The sequence below is a fragment of the Siphateles boraxobius genome, unplaced genomic scaffold (assembly GCF_051911475.1).
Source record: "Siphateles boraxobius isolate OS27281-9 unplaced genomic scaffold, OSU_SipBor_1 63, whole genome shotgun sequence".
Lineage (NCBI taxonomy): Eukaryota > Metazoa > Chordata > Actinopteri > Cypriniformes > Leuciscidae > Siphateles > Siphateles boraxobius.
The window spans coordinates 1,917,355-1,925,292 of record NW_027509190.1 but is presented as its reverse complement, the minus strand read 5'-3'; positions in this window follow the sequence as shown (position 1 = coordinate 1,925,292).

The window sequence follows — 7,938 nt, the reverse complement described above, 5'->3', positions numbered from 1 at the left end:
AGGCATTAAAACACCACTGGCAAGTCAGCCAGCCCCGGAGGGGCCATTTGAATATTTAATGATCGATTTCATTGAATTAACCCCGTGCGGAAAGCAAAAATATTGTTTGGTAATGGTAGACATGTGGTCGAAATGGGTCGAGGCTTTCCCAACCTCGAAACAAGACGCGGCAGCAGTAGCCAAAGCTCTGCTAACCGAGATTGTCCCAAGATGGGGAGTTCCAAGAAAAATCAGTTCTGACAACGGAACACACTTTGTCAATGAGATAATAAAACAGGTGGGTCAGTTCTTAGGAATTAATATGAGAACGCATTGTGCCTATAAACCCTCCAGCGCGGGAGCTGTGGAACGTGCAAACCAAACGATAAAGAACAAATTGGCAAAATGTTGTGAGGAAACTGGACTCTCATGGGTGAAAGCACTCCCAACCGTGTTGATGTACATGAGGATGAGAAAAAGAGTCAAAACTAATTTGAGCCCATTCGAAATTCTCTTTGGTAGACCACCATTCATGGGAATAGAAGGGGGAAAACGCAGGCTTCCATCGACTGATATGTGTGAAAATGAAATGTTGAATTACTGCAAAGAAATGTCTTGTCTGTTATCCAACATTTCTGTGCAGGTCAAAGCTGCCCAGGGGAAGGTTGCTGAGACGTTCCTGCATACGATCAGGCCGGGTGATTACGTGGTGATCCGTGACCTCAGGAGAAAGAACTGGAGGGCGAAACGGTGGCTAGGACCGTTCCAAGTTTTGCTGATCACGCATACGGCGGTGAAGGTCGGAGAACGAGCCACGTGGGTGCATGCCAATCACTGCAGGAGAGTTCCACCCATATCGGAAGAGCAACAGGAGGAGGAGCCCCAAGGACGACAACAAGCTCAACAATAAGCCCTAAAGTCAAGCCAGAACGCCAGAAGTACAGGTGCAAAGTCACTCAGGGGGGAGTGGTGAGACCAGTGTGCAGACAGCAGCGACGAGCGGAGTGAAACACGAGACGATCAGTGTCAGGCCATACACTGTATATCAACAAAGACTGATAAGACTCTGAGCGTTTTAAAAAGGTATTCTCTGACACAACACAGTTGCAGTATTGTACAAGATGGATCGTTCAAAGCCATGGCATCTATCCAGACTGTCAGGAATGTGTGAACCTTCCATTTTAACTTTGATATCAGTGACTATTTTGATAAATTTATGCTCCACTGAGGGTTTGAAAGTGTGGCCCGGGGAAAAACACACCAACTGGACTGAAACATCTGTGCTGAACAGCACCATCAGACAACGTGATAAAAGAGACACATTCACGGAAGTGGAGCCGGTGAGAGGACTGCACGGAAGCATCATCACGATAGAAGAGGGATCAAGTGTGACTTTTGAGTGCAACCCATTCGAAAAGAACTGTCTCGGATGCGATGGACAGACTGAAGAGTACGCACATTTCTACTTCTGCGAAAGCCCATGTAAGTGGACCGACGTAAAAGCATACGCTCATCACTATAGGACGGAATACGATGAAAGATTTCAGGTGCACACTGTAGATGAAATGAGTAACAACAGATACGGGATGAGAGTAACATTGAAACATGCGACACGTACGGACCAAGGCAGATATTACTGTGCCCTGGACTTGACTGAAACTGACTGGTATGAGACAGTAGACATTATGGTAATCGAGGCAACCAGACCACGAACAGAAACAACGACGACACCTTTCTTGTCACCTGTGCCGCCCGAGGTCGAACAAGCTACTGAAGAGGAACTGGCCTGGATGGGAAACGAAGACATAAGCAGAGGTCAAATAAATCCTGAAGTGCGGAAAGCCATGATGAAATGCCAAGGGAACAAAGCCTGCGCACTGGCAATGCTACAGAAAGAGGAATTGGAGATCAAAACGAGTTGCTGGATGTGTCTGCAAATATCTCATGCCTGGAAAGCTGTCCCTCTGAGGACAGCAACAGTCAATGAAACTAAGTGTCTTATTCCTCAACAAATGACTGATGTGCTAATAACTGTTGTGGACCTGGAGGAAGGAAGGACACCAACGAAACAGCCTGCTGACAACTGTGAACATATACAGCAGTACAACAACACTGACATAGCAATTCCACCTTTGAGAGTAACATATGTCCAGGGTGACGTTTGCGTCTGTTTCAACAGACCAAGACTGCTAAGGACTGGATGGTCTGACTGCAGGATCAAAATCAACGTACATGACAGAACAATGGACAATTGTACAGCGGTCATCAACAACAAAGAAATCAACTTCACATGCCCATTCAACAAACCGAGCGAAAGTTCACCAGCTGCGGTGTGGGTGTGTGGCAACAGAGCTTATCACCGTTTGCCTAGAAAAGACTGGTCAGGTTGCTGTTATCCAGCTTTAATGAATGTGGGAACTTCTGTGTATTTGCCAAACAAAGTAGGTAAAAGGGAGAAGCGAGATGTTAAGATCTTGCCTGGGGCTTTGCCAAATCATTATGCGGGGTATACATTAACTGACCCATGGACAACACCGGGAGAAAATATAGGTTGGTCAATCTTCTTAGGGGTGGGTACAGCGGTAACAATTAATAAGATTAATGGGTTAGCATGGACAGTATTAGCGATAGCCAATAGCACGGAAAATGCTTTGACATTAATAAGCGAGGAAATGCGTCAATTAAGAGAATCAGTTATTCAAAACCGTTTAGCTCTCGATATTCTTACTGCAGAAAGGGGTGGAGTCTGTAAAATGCTGGGGGTATCATGTTGTTTTAACATTCCTGATTACAGTGATAACATAACCAATATCATTGATCACATGAGAGAAGCCGTAAAGGAGCCCTCCCCAGCTACTGGTAGTCAGTGGGCGGGGTGGCTGATGTCTATGTGGTCAGGGTGGTTCTACCGGATAATCCAAATTGTCTTGCCAATTGCTGGTATGGGGTTATTAATTCTGTTCTGTTTACAATGTATTATGAAGTGCGTTTCCAGCTCAGTACAGAGACTGATCAGGGCGGGAACAGTTAGCACAGTAACATCAGTTCAAGCAGTGAAACTGACCAGGTACCCAGCAACTAATGAAGAGCAGTGTGGTGATTATGACAGCTATGACATTTACACAGAGATGTGATAAATTCTCTCTCTTTGCCTTTCTGAGGAACATGAAAGGGATTTTCTAAACTTTGTTTGATTGTTTAAATTTTGATAGTATTGTTTTACTGTTTTATTTACTGTTTTTATTTTTATTCTTTTTATTTTTATTTTCTTCTTCTTCTACTAATGTGATCTATACTATTTCTTGTTTATATTGAGGTGACTGATCCAAGTCAAAGGTGCAATGACAGTGTTTATGATTTAGCCCAGCTTCATATAAATATTTATTTTCTTGCTAAGTAATTAAGGGCCTATCCTTACGAAAACAGCCTAAGTTTTTAGTTCCCTTCTAAATTTTGATCAAGTCCAAGTAAAATGATCAGCTATATGAAAATCAGACATGAAGAGTATAACTGTGATGTAAAGACTTGAATTAATTCTATTCTTAAGATTTAATAGTATAATGGGTTGGATTAAAATTAGAAAAAAAACAAGGCTGAATTTTTATATATAGTTTATCAGAGAATGATAAAGAGGAGGAAACTGTTACAGAAAAATTCAGTATTACTTATATTCATTTGTTTCCAAACTGTTAATTTCATTTAATCATGTGTTTCTGTGAGGGTTTCTGGCAGCTGAAGGGGAACAGGAAAGAACAAACGTAATAAAACCAGATGGGCCAGGAAGACAGACACCTAGAGCCCGAGAAGTAAGTTAGTCAGGAGAATACAGGGGGTCATTTACTAATAAAATAAAGTCCCATACCCCCTTCTGAGAGAAGCAGGAGGTAATTTAGGTCGTAAATGAAGGCCTTTTGGTTTTTCAGGGACAAAGGACAGTTTGACCTGTCCAGGGGGGTAGAAAACCAGCCCAAACCAGTTAAAGATATAGGATATCTTTAAGGAAAATTACAGAAACTTGGTAGGAGGGGTTATGATGACTGAGAGCTGTATAAAATGTCTATGTTTTGTTGAGTCTAACAGGCATTCTGTTTCGAAACTGGGTAGCTGCGGTTTGTGAAAAGAATCCTCATACAGAATAAACCTTTTCTCTTTATTACAATTTGCCTCTTGAAAGTTTTCTTACACCTTTTGATGCTGGTTTTTGTTAACCTCTGAAAATTGCTTTTACATGGGGAACGAGTATGGTCAGGTCCTCAACTCGGTCCTCACAACCGGCGAGGGGGCTGGGCTGGATGACTTGTGATCGTTCAACGGTACAGGGATGCTGGTGAGCCACAGCCAGCTGCTATCTATGTGGATAGAGACTGTTGCAGTGACAGAGGTGGGTTTCCTGTAATTTGTGTTGATGTTTTTTTTGCCAAATTAAGGCAGTTGGTGACAATACAAACCAAAAAATGCTTTTACACAGGAGTGAGCCCAGTTCTCCATTGGTTTCGGCCATGGACGTCCACTGTGCGGTTGGATGTGTTCCACTTTATGAGGCGATTCACCAACGGTCTCACCACAGAACACCATCCACTGTACGGTACGTTGCTCCAAATTGTCGAGTTGCATTTTTGAATGGGATTACCAGGACATCTGTCATCTGAAAGAGGCGAAGCGGTCAGAGCTGAGGCAAAAGCATCAGGGCCACGAGCCAACAGATGCCCAGGTGTTGGCGAGCATCAGCTCTAAAGAGCTAGCCAAGCACTGCCGCAGGAAAACCCGTGGAGTGGAGGAGACTCGTGCCCTCATCAAAAGTCTTCTTGACTCCATGTGGCACCTTGTGGACGGCACTGGGCTGCACCTTATAAACCATGAACGCATGTCTCAAGTGTGGGAGGTACAGCAAAAGCACCTTGCCTGCATTCAGGATCCACCAGGAGTGCAGCTTTACACAAACATTGGGTCAGGGCTGGAGAAAGGAGAGAAGACACTGGATGTGCTAAGATGCAGCAGAGGGTCCTCCTCTCTGGAAAGCTTTCATAAGCACCAGTTTTCTTTCATTCCAGGCATGTTAAAACCTCACACACATATGGTATATTTTGCTATTGAATGTTGACATAATATTGTTTTAATTTGTTGTAATCAGTGATCCTGTTTTTTGTCTCATCCGGGTGGAGATGCAACAACAACACAAGAATAACATTCGTTTGATGTCCAATGTGAATACGCTCAGCAACAAAGTGTTGGGAAAACCTCTTCTTCCAGAGTTTATCCCCCCTGGGAAACCTAACGGTAAGAAAAGTCTGCTGTTGATGATGATCAGACCTATATTGTGACATGGTAGGCAAGTAAACAATAATTTTTCCCTTGGTGAATACTTATTGCAGGAGAGCGTATTGCTGTAGAATATCTTCTGGTACAGTCCAACAGAGGAGATCTTATGAGCCAGCAGATTGGTATTGGTGAGGTACATCCTGCCTGAGATCTTGGATGAAGTCCTCGAGGACGAATGTCCTGATGTGACCGTACCACAGGCTCATGACCTCACATTGCAGGTAATATTATATCAAGAGTATATCAGACATCAAAAAAATATTTTAAAACTAATAAACAGTTCATTTTTAATGTAGAAGAGACACAAAAAATGTAAAAGATTGTTTATTCTTTATTTATTCTTTATTCTGTGTATACTTTTATTAATCACCTCAGCAATTTGGAAGCGGTGGCCCTAGGCCCTAGGCCCTGGCCAGATCCCAGGTCCCCATTGGAGGAGAGTGATGCCTCTGCTGGGCCCATCTACTCCCCATTGGAGGAGAGTAATGCCTCTGCTGGGCCCATCTACTCCCCATTGGAGGAGAGTAATGCCTCTTCTGGGCCCGTCCTCACCCGATTTGATGAGAGAGATGCCTCCGCAAGTCCCGTCCTCACCCCATTTGAGGAGAGTGTGCTCGTCACTCCAGCTACGGTAAAGTGGATAATGTTTCACCATCAGAAATGTGGGCTTCTTTATATTTGCTCTTGTACCAGATGTTTAAAATTTTATGGTGTTTATTGGTTCAATTCTTGTAACAGGACACTAGGTGTGATGCCAGAGGGATTCCTGGATGGGAGGCAGTTGATGCCTTGGCAGGTTACCTGGTTGGGCTTAACCGAACTATAACAAAACTCTCCAATGCTGAAGTGGCAGAGATTTTGAGGTTATACTCACATCTAAGTGTCTTTGACCAGACCCCCACCAGATACACCCTCAAGAGCAAAAAAAACAACGTTGCCAGGACCTTGGAGGGCTTCAAGAAAGCGCAGTGGCTCTGCTCCAGGCCGGCAAGCAGCTGAGAGGTATCCACATCTCATATAGCTATATTCTTTAGTATTTGTATCAATGTATTTATGTCAATATGTGAACATGCATATATAATGAGCACTATGTGATCTGGTCATCTATTTGCAGATTGTTCATGGTCCATGGTCAGGCTGCTCACAGACCAGACCAAAACAGAATTTCAGAGTGTGTTGCTCTCAAGCTGTACAAAGAGTACAAGGAAGCCAGAAATAGGCCAAAGGACAATAAAGGGAGGACATTTGCCATACCCCAGTCTATTGTCATGGCATACTCTCACATCAAGCAGCTAGTTGAGGACTGCAGAGAGATCATGGACAGGAGTGACCTGGTACTGGTAAACATAAACAACACCACTGTGTCCTCCTGGTGAGTTAATCTTTAATATCTTCATTAATTGATTGAATTGCATATTTGAACAAAATTTTTAACAATTAACACACTGAAAAATGTTCTGAAAAACTCTTGTGTGTGTTTTGTTTTCTGTCTCTGCAGGCTGCATGATTGCCAAAAGAGAACTGAACGGGGTTCTTTACTTCAGGGTGTGCAGCTTCCACAGCAGATTGCCGTGGCTAAAAAATCCCTCCTGGAGGTTCGTGACCTACCATCACAGCCAGTTCAGCATGGACACACTCTTTTGGAGTTCCAGGAGCCTGAGAACCGTGAGGGCGAGGCAAAAATCCGCCAGCGACACAGTTCCAGAACACCTGCTATTCCACAGACAGGTGGGGGAGACGCAGCTATTGCCAAACACGATGCTGCTTCCTCTCAAAACAGCTGTATGGAGGGCTGGTCCTCTGCCTACAAGCCATCCCCAACACACTACCAGAGCTGGTCTTCTTACCAGGCACCCCTGGCACACTCTCATGTTTGGTCCTCCACCCACCCACAACCCTCAGCATCCACCCAGGGCTGGTCTGCAACCCACCCACCAACCTCAGCATCCACCCAGGGCTGGTCTACAACCCACCCACACCCTCAGCATCCATCCAGGGCTGGCCTGCCACCCAACCACCACCCTCAGCATCCACCCAGGGCTGGTCCTCCAAACAGGGCTGGTCTGCAACCCACCCACCACCCTCAGCATCCACCCAGGGCTGGTCCTCCAACCAGGGCTGGTCTGCAACCCACCCACCACCCTCAGCATCCACCCAGGGCTGGTTCTCCAACCAGGGCTGGTCTGCAACCCACCCACCACCCTCAGCATCCACCCGGGGCTGGTCCTCCAACCAGGGCTGGTCTGCAACCCACCCACCACCCTCAGCATCCACCCAGGGCTGGTCTGCAACCCACCCACCAACCTCAGCATCCACCTAGGGCTGGTCTGCAACCCACCCACCACCCTCAGCATCCATCCAGGGCTGGCCTGCCACCCAACCACCACCCTCAGCATCCACCCAGGGCTGTTCATCCACCTCCTACTGTCCCGACCAACCTAGGTTCCCTCACCAAGCACTAGATCCCTTTAATCGCCAGCGTGAATGGCGATTACGCAAGGCAGCCCTTGAGAACCAGGAGCGACTGAGGAAAGGTGAGCCCCCAAAGATGAGAAAGGCAAAAGAGAGCTACCACTATGAGTGTAAGCTGTGTGGTCAACCTAAATCAAAGCAAACTGGACACTCACAGGTACGTGGCAA